Below are 21,554 nucleotides of genomic sequence, written 5' to 3'. Positions count from 1 at the left end.
AGAAGAAAAATAAAAGTTAAGATGATTTCTTCAGCAGTATTACATATCTGACATTACAGAGAAGATTTTGAGAAACTTTATATCATAACAAATGCAGAAAATATGGTTAAACCATTAAATGAATCAATGCATTTTTCATGTCTCAGTATTTCTAAAATCCTGGCTACAAGCTTAAAATCACACCTCGTCAAACTTGCTCATCCTTTATGAATTGCCCGTGTCATATTTTATGGGATCGGCCGCTATTTGTTTAGAGAACGGGACGGGTTTGATTGATTGTCATATTTGTACGCCTCCGTAATAAATCACAGTTGTGCAAACACCGACATAAATCTTTCATTTCTTCGCTCGGGCGAGCAGAACATTTTATATTGTGTTGTTAGAGTTTGGAGTTCACGAGGCTGGTGACACTTTGTTACTGTTTTTGTTGCTAAATTTAGAGCAGAGCCCCAAATCTGGCACCGAGCGGAAGAGCGGTCAGCGTTCGTATAAACAGATACTACTATAAATTACTACTAATCTAACTGAACGTATGCAGGTTGTAAACACAACTAACAACAAACCATTGTAGCTGTAAAGAAATCGCAGCTACTCAAACTTTTCATTTGATCACACTCATTTCCCACTCGATTAATGAGTTATGTCACATTAAGATCAAGCATAAATAGAACAACATGTTAACTGGTGAAACATTCAAGAAATAGTTCTTATGCTTGAGATGCAACTGTGATTACATTAGACAACGTTAGAAATTTGTTAACAGGATTATTATACCATTATATAATGATTAATTAAACAAATATGAAGATATTACATCAACAGTTGTAAGCAGCCAACACAGTGAAGCAAACACAGGCACAGCAAAGGAAGAGGAACCTAATGAATCTTACAAACAGGGAAAGTTGTTTGCAGTTTTGTCTCGTTCCCCAGAGAGAGAGACAATAACATCACCTTTCTGTCCCACAGGGCACACATGGTTTCTTCTACTTATCGTCTCTTTTAAGGCCGCAGGGTCTAAACAAATGATCCCGACAGACAAAGCAAAAAAAAATAAATTTCCAGGGATTCAGAGGATGATGCATCTTACCAGTGTGAAGCAGAACAGGTTCATGTTTGAAGGTCCGTGCCAAAGATCTGGATGAAGCCAAGTGAGACAAAAAGCTGCAGCAGTGTTGGCCTCTGGGGATGCACAAACACACTTTCACACACACACACACACCCTCCCACTCAAAACACACACACACACACACAAGCTCACACAGTCCCCATGCTGTCTACAACCCAATGGCCTAATCCTAGCTTCAAATCCCCTCCCATAATCCAATAGATGCAGTGAGCCATCGCTGTCCAACACTGGCCACAGAAAGAGCCGGGCCACCCGTGACAACGAGACAATAAACAACACAGGCTGGCTTTGTTTGGCCTGTGTCTGAAATGATTATGATAATGACTTGATAGAGATTAAGTAATCACTAAGTGAGGTTAAACTTCTGAGTTTACTGAGGGGAAAAAAACAAAGCAAACCCAGACACATTTTACTGATGAGTTTCTGTGTCACGTTATCAACGTGTTTCATGTGTTTGGACACGTGTTGAAGCCAAGATCTGTGTCCAATACTTTGTAATACCTGCCATTCATTCAAACCTGGATTTGACTAGAACATATCTGCCTGTTTTTCCACAGTATAACAGAGACTGAAGCCGCAGAGACGTTTACCTGCTCTCTAAGCACTCATACTTGAGGAAATATCAGTGTTTCACCATGTTATTACAGATTATTACAGTCGTTTCATCTGAGGATAAACATCAGTTTAAGTCTTGAGCCTCCTGCTCTTTTTCTCCGGCAGTGATCCCAGTGATCATCCTTCTGAAAACACCATTACTTGAATTATTATTTATGTCAGGCTCATTGTTAATCTCCTCTTGAAAAGCTCCTTCACCCGCTCCTCCCTCCTCCCGGTACAGTTGTCTACACCTTCTCCTGCCTCCGCTGTCTTTTTGTCTCTCATCCAGAGATTAAAAAAAAAAACCTTTCATGATGTTGTGATCTGAGCTCCGCTGCAGAATTAGGTCAGAGAATGAGAACAATGTTTCTTTGGTAATAAGGAACTAAGATGCTACTTATGTTTTACTCAGGAGTCTCTCTCTCTCTTTTTGTTCTGACATTTTACAGATGGTTAGTACATACTGTGTAATAAATATAATCGACATTTTGGCATTTCACTTTCAGAAAGTTTGCAGACTCATCAGGGACAGACCACCCTGCCTAAAAGACATCTATACCAGATGGTGCACATTTAAGACCACCTGCAGAACAACCTTTTCTCCCAGCTATGATTGGGAAGAAGCTCCTACCCTCAGACCACTAGGACCCTGAATGGAGACACAACCTGTATTGAATTTAAAAAATTGGTCAAAGCAAAAAAAGGCATAGATTTTTTGGGATTTTTCATCTCTTTTATGTGTCAATATTCAAAAAACATCCGATACTATCCTTTCCATGATGCATGGAAACACACTGATGATGATCACGAGGGAAATGTTTGAAATTAAATAGGTTTATATTATATTTTGTATTATTTATTTCTTTTCTAATCCAGGGTTGTACTGTGGTGCAGTGTCTCTGCATGGGGCACTCCAGCTTCCACCCATAGTCCAAAGACATGCAGGTTAATTGTTGACTCGTAACTGCCGGTAGGTGTGAATGTGAGCGTGAATGAGTTTGTCTCTATGTGTGACAGCGCTCGGATGAACTGGGCCCCCCTCTGTGACCCGGATAAGGATGGATGCTGAGACATCCAGTTAGCACTACAAACTGATATGAATACATAAAATATAAACTCATGTTGGACAAAGTTTGACTTCTTGACCACTGAGCGTTTGCTTGGCAGCACCTCAGCAGTGATTTGCTGCTGTGGCCTCTGAGCTCCCCTTCACTGAAAGCCCATTGTAGCTCATCTGGCTTCACAATCCTCTAAGTAGCTATTAGTGCTGCAGCATATTAAAAATGTTATGGCTGCATATTCAGTATGTTATGGCTGCTGCTGCTGCTGGATTGTGACCAGCGCTGCAGAACATCTGCCACAGTCAGAGACACCGCATGACACCAGTCAGTGCTGATCTGGAAATCCCGGTCTGGTTTTAAAGCCTTTAAGCCTTTTTTTGGTACCACGAGTTGAACTTAACGCAACCTGATTGAGCCAAGACTCGACTGAGGTGTGTCATCATCCAGAATATCACAAGGATGCACTGCAGCATCATAACGCCTTCTTAGTTTCCTTAATCAGTAGTCAGCATTTCCTAAATTTAAATGTCACCTCTCTGACCTGTCCATGACCCTCGTTCTGTTCTGGACTTCCTCTAATTAATTATACATCAATCTGAACTTTACCTTACCCTGTCAGCTTTATTAGGGAAGTGAAAACAGAACATGTGAGAAATGGGAACTCACGTACACACTGTATGATTTAAAACATCTGAAACACAGTAATGTAGCATCTAATCAGATAAATCCTCAGAGATGCTGCTAATATTGGTGAAAATTATTCAAAGTCTTTGTAAGGTAATTATAAATATGTGTTCTGAATTAGTCAGACCAAAGAAGGACGTGTTATTAACCACCCAGCCAAATATGAATGATTAAAAATATCGACACGTTTATGGAAATTAGGTAAAAATGAGACATTCTGAGCTGAGATGAATTCATCTCTGTCTCTCTGCTCAGGGTGGCCTCGGCGTGTCATCGAGCCGCCCTTTAAGAACCGCCCACAAAATCCTGGACCGAAAAAAGAAAGAAAGAAAGAAAGAAAGAAATGCCTTTACACAGACTTTAACAAAGCTGAATGGTGACAAAATAGTTTGTTAAAATTGAAGTGAACAGCAAATACTAAGAAGAGAAAATAGCTTTCTTGTGTTTGTCATTGATCTTCCTGTACTACGGTAACTGTAGTTAAAGTATACTTCTACCATAAATGGACATCTCAGCCGTTTAGTGGAGGCTGAAATTGTGTGTTAGGGACCAAGAGAAAGAAGAAATGCTGACACTTATATAAACTTACAATACAAACACACAATGAGCTCACAGATGAGCGAATGCAGAGCGATGGTGGGGTGATGGGCAGTCACGTATCAGTGCCCTGGGAGCGGTCAGGGGTTCTGTACCTTGCTCAAGGGCACCTTAGCAGTGTCCAGGATGTGAACTGGCACCTCTCCAGCCACCAGTCCACTCTCCACACTGTAGTCCCTGCTGGACTTGAACTGGACACCGTCCCGTTCCCAAGCCAGGTCCCAACAGACCGAGCTGCTGCCAACCCCAAACAAACAAATAAGTATTTTTCCATTGCTTTGTCACTGAAATGGCATCGCTCCTTTCCAAGAGATGAAGAAATAAAAGAGGAAGTGTTTCACAGATCAAATCAGAAATGTCATTTTTGAATTTTTTCATGTGTGAACTGTGTTTTGGTGCTGGAGTGCCAGAGTGCTGCCCTCTACTGGGGCGGGTCAGGAACACAAGTTTAAATATTTACAGACCCAGCAGGCCTTACTTTAATCACTGAATGTTCCAACCTAATAACCAGCAACGACAAAAATAGTCTCTGTTGTTGTTGTTGTTGTGTGTGTGTGTGTGTGTGTGTGTGCAGATGAGACTGAAGCACACACAGTGAAACATGCCTCACGACGTAACATCACAGATCATGAACTAGTATCAGTGTTAGATTTTTAGTGATTGGCTGCAGCTGATGCTCGTCTCTGGATGGATTCATGCAAAGGAGCGATTAAATGTCTGAGTCTTTAACAAAAAAAACAATTTATAGCCAATTTCTTTATCAAAATGTTGCTTAACGCAGCTCTGATCATCTGTTTGTTTCACACATTTCCTCTCACTCCAGCAGAGTCTTCTGGTTTTGGTCTTCATCGTCACATTAGGCTCATTCATTGTGTCATTTTCTGGAAAAGTAGAGCGTGTGCTTGACTTGGCTCCGGCTGCTTTTCCTCGCTCCTGTAGATGGCAGTGTCACACCTCCTGATTTTAAAAATGGCTCTGAGCTCATCTCATCCGTCATCACATTTCTGTAGCATTAATATCTGCAATTTGTTTCAGACCTGTCAAGGAGGGAAATGTACAGAAACCCGGCTTGATGACGGTAAATATTCTACATGTGCTTATTTAAATTATTCAACATTCGAGACACCTCGAGCCTTGAACGGCCGTCGTGGGATCTTATATTAGTTGCATAAATTTCATCCAATGCAGCAACAGTTATTCTTTAAAACTTTAATTAAACACTGTAATTCTTCTTCTGACAGTCTGACTATAATACGATCCATCAGTTCTCATTATAAGCTTTCCAACTGTGAATAATTAGAATATTAAATCACAGTTACACCTTCAGCCCTGAACCTGCGGCTGCTGTAGGTACAGTGTGACCTCCGCTTTCAGGACGAACACACGGAGTGCAATTCACATTTACTCCGACATGTTCATCCAAAACGGGGGATGGAGGCTTCACCTTTGACCCCGCTCCCAACCTTGCGTTTACCCGGCATTCCTGTGCTGACCTCTGACCCCAGGACGCACAGAAACTCAGCCCAGAGGCTACGACCTGGTGTCCTTTATTGCGACCTTTTGAACTCTCGACACCCCCCCGGTCAAAAAGTGAAACAGTTTGTCCCCTTGGAGTAAATGACCTCTCTTCTCTCCCCCCTCCTCCTCTTGTCCGGCAAAGGTATGCGAGTACGTTGACCCCGCTCAACCTTTCATTAGCGCTTCCTTTTATTACACCGCTTCCTCCCTGCTGCCTCGTCAGCACGTCACAGAGCGGGGGATGGTGGAAGGGAGGGGAGGGAGGGAGGAGGAGGAGGGAGGAGGAGGAGGAGGGAAAAGCAAAATGAGAAAGAGGAGGAAAGCAAAAAGAAAGCCAAAAGAGAAAGAGTGCCGGAGAGGCGGAGGAGGGAGGAAGAGATAGGGATGTAAAACGAGGGCAGGAGATAGAGCCGAGGAAAGATAGATTGGCAGCATCTGCTGCGTTGACTGAAATGTCACCTTTAAATGGCTTCCCTATCCTTGATGCCGGACCTCCCTATCTGATCTCCATTCTCCTTGGGAGTTGTAGTTCTGATGACTTATGTAGGACACAAAACAGATCTCTTATAAAATATAGCCCCGGTTCGAGATAAGCTTTCAGCAAAAAGGGGAAAAAAAAACAATTTCTCAAGCCTCCTCCGGTTCTCTGAGTTCCACTGAAATTGACCATTTGAATGTTAAGTCAAAGGTCACTGTGCCATGTATGAATAAGATAATTGGATTTTGAGGCTTGCTGATACTGAGAGCTTACCGGAGGGTGATGCAGCTACTCGCCCCTTACAACTGTAATTCATTTCTTTCCCCTGTTTTGCTCTCGTATCATATAAAATCTATTTTCTTGAACACTGCACGGCACGGTAAGACACTGCTCCGCTCATCCTTGACACATTTAGCCCAGATATAGCTGGATAACATAAGTCTGGGGGTAGATTTTGCTGATTTAGCTCCTGATGCTTCCAAAAAGAAGCTCGGGATGTAACAAAACAGGCGACGTTTATCGCGTGTTTCATATAAAATCTCCATCCGCCCCGAGGCGAGATCGGCACATCCACATCTGGAAGGTGGCAGATCTTGTTAGCTGTCACTTGACGTGACATGCAGCTGACATGTGTAAGAGATATGTGTGTGTGTGTGTGTGTGTGTTGTTGGGTGGGTGGGGGTTATGTAAAGGGATGGCGGAGCGGGATCTACAACATTTTGGGGCTAAGTCAGATCATGCTGACATGGCCTCCATGTGGTGCAGCCACAGGGCACAGCGGTGCCATACTTGATGTCGTTTCTATCTTAAATGTCACTCTCAGTAAAGCCCGTCACCGTCCACTGGCTCGTGTCCCCGGGGCCACATTCACCCTTCAACCTTACAGTAATGTAGCAAAGAGGAGAGGGCAGCCAGACCTCATCTCCAGCTCTCCAAGGCTGCTGTTTACTCCTCTTTTACATAATCTACTGTGTCACTGTAGGTCGTTAAACTCAAAGACACGCTGAAAAAAATATAATGAGGCTCAGCGGACCTCGCGTGAGCTTACGTGCTCACCGGTCTTACCGTTGGCCCTAAAATGACCTTTGATCCCGCGTGACCCGGAGGTCATAAGGTACCCTTTCATTCCCACTGGTGTGGTGACAGCCAGGCTAATTACCCACGATGTGTGTCTGTGAGAGCCATAAAAGGAGTCACCGCTGCCGGATGACAAAGCACTGTAACGCTGGCGCTCCTTTAGTGTTGCACGCGTGCTGTTGTCTTTTATATTCATTAATGAAGAAGGTGTGGGCAGGAGTGGGAGCGCAACACTTATAAAAACCTGAACACAATGGAAACTCTGAGGAGTCGTGTCTCATTTAGTCCGGACAATTTGTGTGTTATTATAGTTTTCATATACTGTTTATATACTAGCCGCATACGGTATATTAATTATTGTAAAAATAACTATGATTATTCTTCAGTAACATCACAAAAAACGCCTTTTGTTTTGCCGTCAGCCTTCAGAGAAGCTGTCACGCCAACTGGCGACACAATGCAGCACAACAAAGGGCTTTCAATGTTAAGGCAGCTATAATCAGCATAATTATAACAAGTAAATGTGTAACGTGAAAGGTGGAGCTCACACTGATGAGAGTCATCACCTGATCCCGGAGCCCTGCAGAGCTTCATAGCGACTTTAGGCAAATTCCTTTTTCTGCTTTGCCTCGGGGCTCAGTCCTCTATCATCTGACGTCATCAGTGGAAAAAATCCACTCTACACTACCCTTAGCAATTATATTATTATTATTAGCAGCTAAAGAGCTACATTTAATTAGCTCAGGAGTTGTTGGAGACTAAGAGGAGAGTGAATATTGGACTTAAATTCATCAAGAGGCCAGAAACACAACTCCAAATGAATGCTGATTCATTTTGCTGTACGCTATCAAGTGTATGAGGTGCAGGTTGCAGGTTTATGTGTCGGTGTTTGCAGGATATGGCACAAGTATGTTCTTAATTAGCACCTGAAATTAAGGTTTGTTGTGCAGCAGGTCCACCTTGTTTCTACAAACTGAACATCAGCTCTGGACATGACCTTTCACCTTTTTTGAGTAGTTTCTCCTACAGGGTGATGTGAAAGGGTTGCAATCAGCACTAAATGCCACTAAATCCTACACACTGGTTCTTAAACTATGTTTCCATCGCATATGCACAGGGGTATTGCATATATCTAGTTAACTCGACCCCGGCGTGATGAATATATTTACAGCCGGCCAGTTACCAGTGCTAAATCTACAAATTTCTCTTTATATGCAATTTAAATTGGAACAAAATGTGACAGTTTAATAACTCAAAAAAGTGCAAGACACTGAAAAATAACATAAAAAAAAGTTACCTCCTGTGTGTGAGTGTTTTGTGTGGCCCATAGGTCCTCCAGCTTCCACTGTAAGAACAGAACGCCGTGATATATGTTCGCAATTTCCCCAAACCTCCGTTATAGAAACGCATATTTTGTCTGAAAGCTGTGACGCACTGCTCATTAGGACAGAATAGTAAGTGCTGAACGTTTCACCACATATACATTTCATCTCTTTTCTTCTGTCAATATCTTTCCCGAAGCAGAGCGGCGTGAATCAGGGGAGTTTATTTTTTTTCACCGTGAAACTAAAAAGGCTGCAGATCAGAAAGAGCTTGTGTGTTTTTCATTGTATGACTTAAAGTGGTGCTTTGCTCTGCGTTTGCACGACTCGGTCTGCACTTTATCAAAAGGCACAATAATGAAACGCTTCCTTACGACGTCTAAATATAGAGCGCAATGAAAGTGATGTCAAAAAAAACAAAAAAAAACATGCAAACACAAAACAGATAATCCATTTGTGACCCATTTCTGTCCCCGTGTGAGCTCTATTGTTTTAGAATAATACTAATAAGGAAAAATTCTTTCCCCAGGCACGTAAATATCTTCAAAGCCCTCGTCGCTGACAAAAGGGTTTGTCACTGCGGGACCGAGAGGAAATTAGGACTCCTGAGCAAGAGGCTTGTACGACAACCAACACCCTCCCCTCCAAAAAAAAAAGAAAGAAAGTACAGTGGCTTGTTATACCACCGGTGTGATCCCACTTCTAATTTTGAGATTCCCACCCCTACGTGTGCATCCAAGCGTGCAAAGCCGAGAGCATTAGTGCTGCCTCTCTGATCGCACGGCGGCACAGGAAGGACATTGTCACCATGTGTGTTTTTAATAGGATAGCAAAATAAACCCGTTTTATGGTCAGCATTTAGCCATTCTTCAGTTTCTGTGTAAATTAGGGAAAGCTGCAGAAAAGAGGCTTTCGAAGGCCGCACGAATAAGGAGGAGGAGAGGAGGAGGACGTAGACAGGATCTCAAATTAAAGGTTCATTTTTTTTTTATTGCTGTGATTTACTTCCCCCCCTCGGCGTGAGCTGAACTGCAGCAGCCGTGGATTCTCCCCTGCGTGCACCTCCATGAGTTTCCTCATCTCTTTCCACGTGACGCCGTGTTATTGAATGTGTTCGCTGGCTTTGTGTTTTCTACGGCGGTTACGCTGCTGGCAGGGAAGAAATCAAACACCTTTTCTCTCATGGCAAACCACAAACACACAGGAACTCAACCCAGCCCTCCTCCTCCTCCTCCTCCTCCTCCTCCGCCACCTTTCTGTCGTCCCCGCTCTGAACCACAGAGCCGACTGTCAGGAGAGCTCAGACGAAACGCAGGACTATGACTACAGTCAAGTGGCATGGAGGATCATTTCTCCATTTGGCTTTCTGTGAAGGAGTTTCAAACAGACTTCATCTTTAGTTAAAGGATGGAACAAGTTTTCCATCACACACCCCCCGAATAAGGTCATTGCGCAAAGGTTAGCGGACGCTGTACGGGCAGTTTCTGTACGGACGGATGTCACTTGTACAGTTTGGATGGAGGTTGTTCATAAAAGTGAAGGCAGAGTGCATAGAGAGAGGCCTCAGGGGCAGGCGCCCGTGATGCCACCTGACATCTTCCTCAGAGGTGTTTCAGGCAACAAATAGCAGGTCTGTCTGCTGTCAGGCTCTAGGCCACCTGGGGGGGGTCAGGCCTGACACTCCACGTCGTGACAGCACAAGCACCCCTTCCTCCTCCTCCTCCTCCTCCTCCTCCTCCTTCGCCTTCCCCTAGTCCAGGGCCAGGCCGGAGCCCCAGAATGCACCGGGAGCCGTCACAGCCGATGAGGAGTGACGCCGGTGAGGAGGGAGAGAAATCCCTCTTTCCTTAAGGTGCAACGAAAGGTCAGGAGCCCGGTATCACTGGGAGAATTACTCACCACGCTGCCTTCCCTGACATCAACAGAGAGCCGACCTGTGGGGGGAAAAAACGAGTGAGAACGAGACGAGGGGAGAGAACAGGTGGAGGGCCGGAGAGCTGTGGCAGATAGGTGGTGAGGGAGTAATGAGTCGAAAGGGGGGAGGACGGGATGACAGGGTCAGGGGGAGGTGGAGAGGCAGGTTGAGGTAATGGGCTATAGGGAGCATGTATGTGTGTCCCGGCGTTTGAAATCCCAGTGTGTGCGTGAGCTCTGCTTGGGAGGGAAGGCAAGAGAGAGAGAGAGGGAGAGAGAGGGGGGGGGTTGTTGAAGACGTCTTGCCCTTGCAGCACTTCGTCACATTCAGTTTTTTATCCACGCTTCCTGAACTTCCACTGCCTTTTCCGCTCCAGTTGGCTCTCAGCGGACAATGCGATCAGAGTGTCCCTCCATGTGCATTATGCAAGCATGTTCTGGTCTATAGTTAAGATGTCAATGGTGCGTGCACCTCCCCAAGGTCAACACCCTAATGAGAAATCTCCAGGGAACAACAGTAATTATCAAATAACTAAATGCAAAGCCAGCCAAAGTGCGATAATTATTCCGGAGCCCACCGTTGCTAAAAGGTTTGATTGCATCCTCGCCTCTGGCTTGAAAGACATTTCTTCTTCTCCCTAAAAAAAAAAAATCGCAACTGACGATGTCGGATACTACGAGCCTGTCAGTCGTAGGCAGGGCCTGCCACATTTGAATTCTGGCACCATCTGCTACTTCATACATCCTCTCTAATAGCTTTCTTTTTCCATCAGGCCTGTCTCACTATCTGACATAATGTAGTTACGCACAAGACATTCACTCAATATTCAACAAAGCGCGTACTGTCTGACTTGCACGCCTGTGTGGCATTCTCTCAACCTGCCCTGCGTATAACAGGGATTTAGAAGCACATGAGCGCTCGGTCTTTGGAGCCTGAATAGTGTGGAGGAGAGTTGTGTGGAGGATTGAGATTGATCAGCAGTGAGACAGTGACTGCGCCTCTCGCTGAGTGTTTCTGATTTTTTAAGGTCACCCTCACTAGAACCAAAAGGGCACATCAATTTTAGAGCCCCTCGTGAGGAGGCACTGCGTCTCCTCTTCGATCACTCAGCCCCCTGTGGAGACACGACATCTGAAGGTGCACTTGATTTGTGTGAAACCCGGTACCGTGCATGATCGGAATGAAAAACAAACAGACCCAACCTGGGTAAACAGATGGATCGCACCTCAACATGTGGCGCTTAGACGGCTTCAGAGAACATGTAACAACTGGATAGCGACTGATTAGTAACTTGACAGTTGTCAAAAACAATATGGTGCTCTGTGAGTCATACTTACCGTGCATTTCCATAATATAATATTTGCACAGTCCCGGATAGGTGCAGAAGAAGTGTGTGTTTAAGTAGCAGCGGCGGGGTGTGGCTGAACATTTGAACTTTTCCCTGCCTGATACTCCCCGGGAGAGTTTAAGAGCAACAAGCTCAGCTGTCAGAAGCATAAACATGGTCATGTCTTCATTTTCAAAGAGGGAAGAAGAAAAGAGAAGCAAACCATGCATGAACTGGGAACAAAGGGTCACAAATAATGAACCTCAGGAGTGAAACTGAAGTGAAATGTACAAAAATATTTATTTGGTATAGCACCTTTTACTTACACAAAGTGCCAAATAAGGCATAAAACAATATTTTAAAAAAGAAAGCAATAAAACACGAGCAGTCACAGAGCATGAAAACATTAGACAGCATGAGGCGAGAGAAAGGTCAGTTTGAATAAACAGGTCTTGAGTTGCTTTTAAAGGCTTCAGTGTTGGAGCCGGTCTCTATATGTGAGGACAAGAACCTCAGAATTAATCCTGATCATGATGAGAAGACAATATAAAGCAGATAAGATGATGTGCTGCAGATTTCTGGACCCCAGCTGTAGACGCTCCAGAGTCGCCTTTGCTGATGCAGGTGAAAAAAAGGGAATTACAGTAATCTAGCCAAGATGATAGAAACGCGTGAATTGCACAGTGTAATTGGCCTAGACGTGACCCCTCCTCCTTATTAAACAAAAAAAGGTCAAACAAAGTGCGAAGCTGCTCAACATCCACATCCAGCATCGCACTTTTGGAAAAGCGAGCGCAAGGACAAAAACAATGAGGCGTTCATCCCCGAGACAGCTTCAGGGAACAGCAGTGAGTGGGAGGAGAGTGAAAAGATAACATCACAAAAAAAAAAAAAAAAATACAGACAAGGAGAGGGAGAACGAGACGGAGAGCAGGAGGAGGAGGAGAGTCATCAGAGATCAGGGTGACCCTGCGCCACTCAGGAACATGTTCTGCCTATAAGCTAAAGGAGAAGCTTGAAGTTTGCCACTGGGTAATCTCTCCGCTGTCAACATCCTGGGGACACGGCCTTGATGGTGACCACGTTCCTGCAGCGCGGGGCCACGGCGCTCTCAAAACTCCTGCCTGACATATTTCTGGAGAAATGCTTAGAGCTGAGTCTCTTTGAGCCGAGAATAAACACACACCTAATGCAAACCCTCGTACAGAAAGAGGCTACCACATTTTTGGAAAATGACAAAATGTTTCTGATAACTTCAAAACACAGCACTTCATCTCCAAAGCAGAAGGTCCAAAGCGATAAGCAGAAGTTGGTTTTGATGGCTGTAGTTCACATGAGAAGTGACACAATGTCAGTTAAGTAATAAAGCTGCTTTTAGTTATAGTCAGTCCATCAACAACTATCCAGCTGATTAAAATGTCGTACGTTCAAACATCCTAAAGTCTACAAACTTCCACTATAGCGCCATCATGTTGTATATTTATGAATGAAAAATCTCAAATATTCTCAATATTACTGTTATTATTGAATGTATTGTGATTAACCGGACGTTCATGCTCCCCTCAGGATGGAAACACTTTGGTCATTTAGACTTTTCATTTAGCGCCAACATCAGGTCAAAGGTTAAACTCGTGGTAAACGTAAGAGCATGGCTGCAGATTGTTGTTATGGTTGTTAACAGATTCGTTCGACCTCAAAACTATTTATAGACTTTCCAGCTGTTAGTTGATGTTGGCTCGGTTTATTAGCTGTGAGCTCAGAGCACCATAAGTGATCTGCTCATAACAAATACACGTGTACGAAACCACCAATTTCTGCACACTGTTGCTTTAAATAAATATGTATCCGACCGATAGTCACAAATAATCGTACTACCAGCACTTCTTACGTCCTCTCGGATCTGATTGCTTTTTGAACGTCGTTTAAATTCAGCATTTCATTATTTTAAATTCTCTTTTCATCCCACTTCTTAGTCCAAACTATTGAATATTTATCCTCTTCCTCAAAGCAATATTTTACCATGTCTGATAAGTGCATTAAAAGCCGACTCTCTACCAAAACACAACCTCGTTTACTTCACAGTCCACCCTCCCCTCTGCACCTATGCAAAATAATAAAGCTCCTAAAGCCGAACAAGGGCAGCTTAAAATGGATAAGCCCACCAGAAATGAGTGGCCCATATTGACCCCATACATAAACAACATGGGTACTGAGACCCAGGGACATGCTGATATCTGTCTTGTTAGGATTTAATGCAGTGGCCATCTCTCCTTTGCTTGACCCTTGTGAAATACTGCTGACCTCTCCCTTAGGTCCTTTGTTAGTACAGCAGCTCTTCAGTGTATACTGTCATTTGCATTTTAGAATTGTTAAACAAATACCCACCCATGGCTCCTTCTCCCTGCCACCCACTGTGACCCTACACCCACTCTCCTCTCAAGCCAGCCAAAGGTAATAGCAGGCATACGGTGAAGTCTGCTCCGAATGTTAGCGCGAGAGAGCGAGGTCAGGGGGGTCGAATAATTCCTACGAGTGAGTGGAAGAAATACTCAACGAACAACGGGGATAAAAGTTTAACTGGATCTGCAGCATCATCAGCATGCCAGAGAGTCCTCGACTTGACGGCGAAAGACTCAATTCAAATAAAGCCGTTTTGTTTAATTTATTAAATGGCTCACTGCACCACTCTGCGGACGTGGAGCTGTAAAACTATTGCATTATCGAACGGGGGGCCCGCGTGGGCTCGACACGACATCGTCCCCCCCGTGCGCATTAGCCAATGATGTCAGGGAGGCAGGGAGGCATATTTTTGCCGCTTGGCATTTTGGAAATGTGCTATGGCCGTTGCTGTCAGAGCCTTGAGTGTGTAGGACTGCAAGATCAATAAGGCCTGCTATTGGGTAGACAGTGGCGGTGTGCTGCAGTGCAATCTGGGAGTTTCCTCCGGGGAGGAATAGGTCACGAGGGGTACGGAGCGTCGCGCTGCTCGTGTTGTTTAAGATGGGAGTACAGACTCGAGCTGTGTGTTTGTGTTGCAGCTGCTGATGCGTGAAATGGAACTCAGGTAGCTGGGCGGGCCTCGGGCCTTCGCTGTATCTTCCGCCAAGTGATTACCTTACTCCATTGATTTTTCTCCCTCCTCCACTGATCTGAGAAGATCACTAGAAAGAGAGAGAGAGAGAGAGAGAGAGAGAGAGAGTGAAGAAGGGAGGGAGGGCAGAGGAACCATTGATTGACCTAGTACCGAGATTCAACGATTGACAGCAGAACCTTGAGTGGCAATGCTCCCTCTTAGCCTGCTAATCTATGACAGAGATCCCCGGGAGATTCAGGGAGTACTGTTTTATAAATCCTGACATATAGAGGCCAAATCTTTTCCTATCCAAACATGTTGAGACATTCAGAGAGCCGTGCTTGTGAGAACCCATCGCTGTCACATCGAGCATGCCGTCAGGAACGTCTTAACCATGTCTAATGCATCACCTTATTACGAATATATTCTACTCGCTGCACATTATGGTTAGTCGTGCACGCACTGTGTTTGTTTTTTTCATGGTCTTATCAAGGTTTGTTGACCTGGCAGGCCTGAGTAAATATATTCATGAGTTTTCGAATGGTTTATTTTATTTTCATAATGCAGCGCACCTTTCAGACAGCGTGACATCTCCAAGAATCAAAACCATACCTCGTTCACCTCCGAGGCAGATAACATATAAACGCATATGCAAAATAAAGGCGCCTATGGTCATTACCATAAGCTTAGAGTGGATTTGTACGTGTAATGGCCAAGTGTTCATTAAAGGGTGATTTTGTTTTTTATCATTGCGTTTAGCTCGATCCGCCGGCGATCATCTGCCGGAGCTTCAGCCATGGCAGACTCAACTTAAGTGAGATGATTCACAGAGCCCGCAGTCAGAGTGTCCATAACCAACGTAAACAACCTGATTTCTCATATGAGAAATGAATGAATGCTAATTCTAAAGTGCCTGTATGACATTTCTTGTAATAACATATCATTATTGTTGTTAACCAATCCCAAAAACAGGCAATGACTTGACCTGTTGCACACTGTATGAACACACACACACACTGTAGTTTGGCGTGAGCAAACCCAACATGCATCGTCCTGCTGCGGTAAACACTCACCGGTCCACAAAATATGTATTAATCCACAACTGAAAGCAGTTCCCAATAAATACACAATTTACTGCAGTTTGAGTAACTGTGCTGAGAACAACACTGCTCAGCTATTTTAGTGAATTATGAAGTCTTTTTTAAAGAAAAATGAAAGTTGTCTCTACAGCTGCAGGCCGGGGCTGTGTGGGACTAAACCTCAGCACACGGGCCTACGCTCTTCTGTCATTATACACAAGACAAATGCCTCTATGCCGTGTACTATATTAATATTAAGTTGTGTAGGACCCCGCCTCCAGTCAGTGATGAGATGAAGCAGAGCTATTCTTCAGGTTTATGCACGCATACATGTTCACATGGTAACACACAAACCCCGTCTTTTTAGTTTTGTTTAACAGTTATAATGTTTCATTCACCAAAACAAGATCACAACAACTAAAGTCCAAAGTGCCACGAATTAATCAGACGATCGGGCGCAGTTTAAACACGCCAACAGATTATTCAAACCAGTAAAGTGAGTTCAGTCCAAATGTCAGATGAGGCATTGCGCAAGAAAGTGCACACACACACACACACACACACACAGCTATGGTTAATACAGCAGGTCAAAGTTGAACTGGCAGGTCCGGTGTAAACTATGATGGATGTTTACAACTGACATTTTGGGTTATATTTGTTTCTCTTCCAAATCAGTCTGGGATTTGTTAAAAACCCTGCAGATTACTTTTGGACAATTTCACACCATCTCAGCAGTTTATCTGCTGACTGCCATGGCATTATTATACTGGTAAGAGGAATTGACGTAACCACACAAACATATGACCAGTCTTTGCCCTTTAACCATAATAATGTTTAAGAAATGGTGGAAGAGTTTACTTCAAAGTAAAATTCTGTAAAGAAGTATACATTAAAGGTTAAAAGTACAAACCAAAACAAAATGTACTCAACAACAGAGTATACTTTCATGTAAACAAGGTCTATTAAAACTAAACATGTCTAGGGATGGGAACTGATAAGATTTTTACGATTCCGATTCCATTATCGATTCTGCTTAACGATTCGATTCCTTATCGATTCTGCTTAACGATTCGATTCTTTATCGATTCTGCTTAACGATTCGATTCTTTATCGATTCTCATTTAGGGAAAAAAGGAGAACAAACAGTTTGATCAGCATCAACTTTGTTTAGTTAGAAGTATCACAACCTTACAAAACCAAAACAGCAAGGTCAAAAGAGGCCCAGAGCCTAGATAATAGTAACGATGTGTAACTACTTTCCCTTCCGTAGTCACCGCAGAGGTCATAGAGGTGGTCATAGCCTGGCTGCTGCCGCTGCTGCGAGGTTGGGATTCATCTCCAGTCTGAAGTGTGTCAAAAACACGACATTCATTTAAAATATTGCATGTTGTGTGCGCAAATGTTCCTGCAAGTTTGTCATGTTCCCTCCCGACGCTGCAAACATTGCAAGTCGCCCTGTTGCCGTCTGTTTTGGTAAAATGCAGCCAAACTTTGGAGCGTTTGAACCGAGTGGGTGCCATTGTTTACTAGTGATTGCACTGCACGTGCGTAAGTTACGTGACGTAATTAGTCGTGCTTGCTGGAATCGAGCGTGCGTAACTTCTTGCGGAAGTTACGTGACGTAATTCGTGCTTTCTGGAATCGATAAGAGAATCTGCCAAACGATTCAATGGAAATGAAACACACGGAACTGGTTCTCAACAAGAACCGGATCTCGATTCCCATGTAACACTGCAACTGACTGACAATTTATACTTTATGCTGTAAATAAAAGGTCACACCCGGCGACCGCAGAGGACAAAGGGTGCACGGCAAATCTGGAGGAATGAGTAGGTATATAAAGTGAAAGTGTTTGTGAGGCAGGATGGTCCCTGATCACATCATTTGAATTTTATTACTGATGCATAACATATAAGTGCCTTTTTAAAGCAGAAGTGGAGCTAATTTTAGCAAGTTGAAGTGCAGCTAAAGACACAATATTTGCCCTTGAAATGTAGTGGTAAGTGTTGTATAGCACTACATGAGTAAATGTACTTAGTTACTTTCCAGCACAGGCATTAGGCAGGACCTACGGACTGAAACCTTCCATTAACAGAGCAGTCACTTTGAGCACAAGGTCATCCTGACACCTCGCCCGCTCGCACGTATCTATGGATCTCCACTGACAGAGTGATTGAGCTCAATAGTGCAAGTAGATACGATACCAGAGAGACATGAAAGATTAAATAACAAGAGTATGCATCATATATAAGTCAAGCACAGGTCAGTTCTGTTTATAAAAATATTGAACAGTAAAATGTTATCCTGTCTGAGAGGAACAGCACCTTCGTGTGCCCAGCCGATCGGGGGGGAAGGTCAAACGCAGCGGCGTTGCTGGAGCATCATTAGGCAGGGAACCATGTAAAGGCCACCGCCGTAATTAAGACCTGAGACCTGCGCTTAACACTGGCACACTCCGGGTCTGGAGAGTGATAAGTGCTTGATCCTGATCAATAAGATGCACAGCCCCGTTTGCCACTTGCAAAATCAATATTGTTTTATTTGCTGTTACAATAGGCTTGTCTGGTTGCAAATGAGCTCTGAGCCACAGAGTTACTTTGGAAGTGGAGACCGTACCCTAGACTTCTGCCCCCAGTCCGCCTTAATGAATAGGCCAATAAGTGTCTGCACCGGTGACCTCTCCAGACATGTGCCTGCCCGGAGGAGCCCTGCAGGAGGGATCCCCAAAGGAGTTTGTCATTATTTGTATCTATACACAGATTCAGAACTGTAAGAGACATGCTCAAACTGACAGCGTGTCGGTCGATTAACATCGTGTTCAACTATTTTAGAGGTTGTTGGATTAATACTTGCAAAGGGAAGTCATTTTGTTGATAATGTCATGCTTAAAAAAAAGTGTCACCTTTTAGCGTTAGGACTAACTGCAGCGATTAAGGTTCCTCTAATGTTAATTCCTTCTGACACAAGACGGTCTCAAATATAATGGAGCGCATTGTGTCCATTAATCCTTCTCATATGTTCCATAGATAGAGAGGTGGGATGAGTTAATCTGGATTTAGCAAACACGAATCCTAGCATTGAGCCTAATTGTCATGATAGAGCAAAGATGGGGATATGAACAATGATTTATAAGATAGGAATCGGCGCGAGTTATGGATGAAGCTGGGCAGTTCAGATAATAGAGAAAAAGGTCTAGAATAGAAGGTCATTAATAGACTCAACAAATCTATTCATTTTGTGAAAATGTCCTGCGTCCTCCCACCAGTCCAATCATACATCATGCTAATGCTCTGGCAGATTTCACCTCCCATCATGACTCGCTCGCCTCGTTTAATTTGGGATAATATCGGCTTCGTCAGCTCTCGCTGACGCACACGCGATGATTTCAGAAAAACTAGTGTCACTTTGTCACGTCGTGTTTCGGCAGCTCTACGCGTTAGGTTACGTACAGACGGCTGAGGTAACAGGACTGTCCATGAATGTGAGTTTACACTTTACACTTTATTTATATAGCACGATTTTTAGCAAACACAAGGTTTCCAAAGTGCTGCACAACAAGATACAACACAATAAATAACATGAAGTAGACAATAGAAAGATAAAAAACAATAAAATAAAATAAATAAAAAGCACAAGATAAAATAAATATAATAAAAATAAATCAAATAAAAATATGCATGTATACACATAAAATCAACACTTGACTTTCACTAAGTTAAATTAGTTTCTTACTGTGGGTCAATCAAACTAAACTCAACTAAATAACGTCCACGTCAACTGTAAGACAACTGACTAACAATGTGAACCAGTATAAACTTATATTACAGACAAGGTGTACTATAAATTATAGTCCCTTTTCTAAATGATATAACAAAATACAAATACCGTATTTTCCGGACTATAAGCCACTACTTTTTTCCCCACACTTTGAACCATGCGGCTTATACAAAGATACAAAGAAAGTTTTTTTCTATTGATTTTTCTTCATCAGTTCATGTATATAAATAAACATTTACGGTACAAAGTCTTTCTGTGTATCCGATAAATATTTCTCAACCTGGATATATGGCTTATAGTTCGGTGCGGCTTATATATGTAAATTTTATTTTGGGCTTATATTCGGCTTATATTCAGGTGCGCTCTATAGTCTGGAAAAAACAGTAGTTACTATTAATTAAATGAAGAGATTTGTCTCACTAAACTTGAGCAAACCAAGTTGATGCATCATCTTACACCAGTTAATATAATGCAGGTGGTTGTGTTGAAGGGCATTTGTTGCTGCAGACTGTACAAAGCCTCAAACATACAGACATAGATACAAAGCTACATAGAAACACCACAACATGAGCACAAGAACAGACATTTAATACAGCACATTTATCTCCCCGTAGGCCCGTAGCGGTCCCTTAGTTAGTGTCTATTGGGAATCAGCTGCTGTCTAACTAGTAACTAGTGTCAAATCTCTGAGTTAAACACAGACTTTAAAATATTAAATGTTGTAAAAGGGACAAATGTCTTAAATCGCTTGTTAAACGCTGACCCACAAATGTCAGTCAAACACCGCCGAGGGAAATGCCCAACCTGAAGTCCTGAAGCTCACGCCGCTTGTCCGAAGACACAGAGGATTATGCACAGGATTCGACTGTGCCACAAGAAGAATTCAGATCAATTCAACGTGAACACGTATGTGCAGGAGAGCATGCATATGATGTTAGCTCCCTTTTATTGAATAGCTTTCAGTGTTTACTGCATCATATTGCGCAATGATGCTGTCATTTGGTCTCTTATGTATGCATACCATACCCTCTGTCTACCTGACAGATCACGATGGCAGCTGTTATCTCCACTATCTCACAGGTGTTGGCCCTATGTGCTGTCAGACTCACCTTGCACTGAACTCCTGATTCAAACTATTCCCGGAAAAGGACAAACAGGAGACAGACTGCAGCTCAGCCTTGACTGCAACACCTTTTTCCCAAGCACCATCATCTGCCTGTCATTGCTGGCCTGCTCCTGTATTCTCCATTATCACCAGCACTCATGCAATCAGATCAATAATGTTGCACTTAAGGCTTGTTCACCCCTCAAAGATTTAAACCCTTTGCTCTATATCCTCGCAGACTCCACCAACTTCATTACAGCACCGTGCCAGAATATATTTGCCATCCCTGCTGTAATGCTTTCCTTCCCCCGCGCCGTAATTCACCTGGGTTTCACCTATGGGGCGCCATTTTGTCTAAGGCAAACGGCAGTGCTAATAAGGCTCCATAGCTCTCTGTGATTATTATCAGTGACAGGCACGGTCAGGGACCAGCAGCTCTCTACTGCCCCCCATGTACATCAGATGCTGTAACCCACTTGCCCCTGTGGCTCTGGCCGACTCACCCTCTTGCCCCTCTGACACACCAGTGCACCGTGTGGCCTCGTGAAGGGGGGCGACGGTGGGGGCTGCAGAGGTTGGCTGCTGTTGGTACTCACAGCACCGCCTGCCGCAGCCAGGCAGCCAGGCAGCCAGGCCCTCCACGGCCCTCGGGCTGTTCTGTCTGTTCAGCATCTCCCTTTAACCTTCATCTAGGAAACAATAAAACAAGAACAGAAAGGAGGAGGAGGAGGAGGAGGAGGAGGAGGGAAAGAGAGGGTGTGAATGTGTGTGTGTGTTCGTGCACAGTGTATCTGTGCGGGGGGAGATAGAGAGAGATG

Source organism: Larimichthys crocea, chromosome XXII, assembly GCF_000972845.2.
Source record: "Larimichthys crocea isolate SSNF chromosome XXII, L_crocea_2.0, whole genome shotgun sequence".
In the NCBI taxonomy this organism is placed as follows: domain Eukaryota; kingdom Metazoa; phylum Chordata; class Actinopteri; family Sciaenidae; genus Larimichthys; species Larimichthys crocea.
This window is presented reverse-complemented; position numbering follows the sequence as displayed.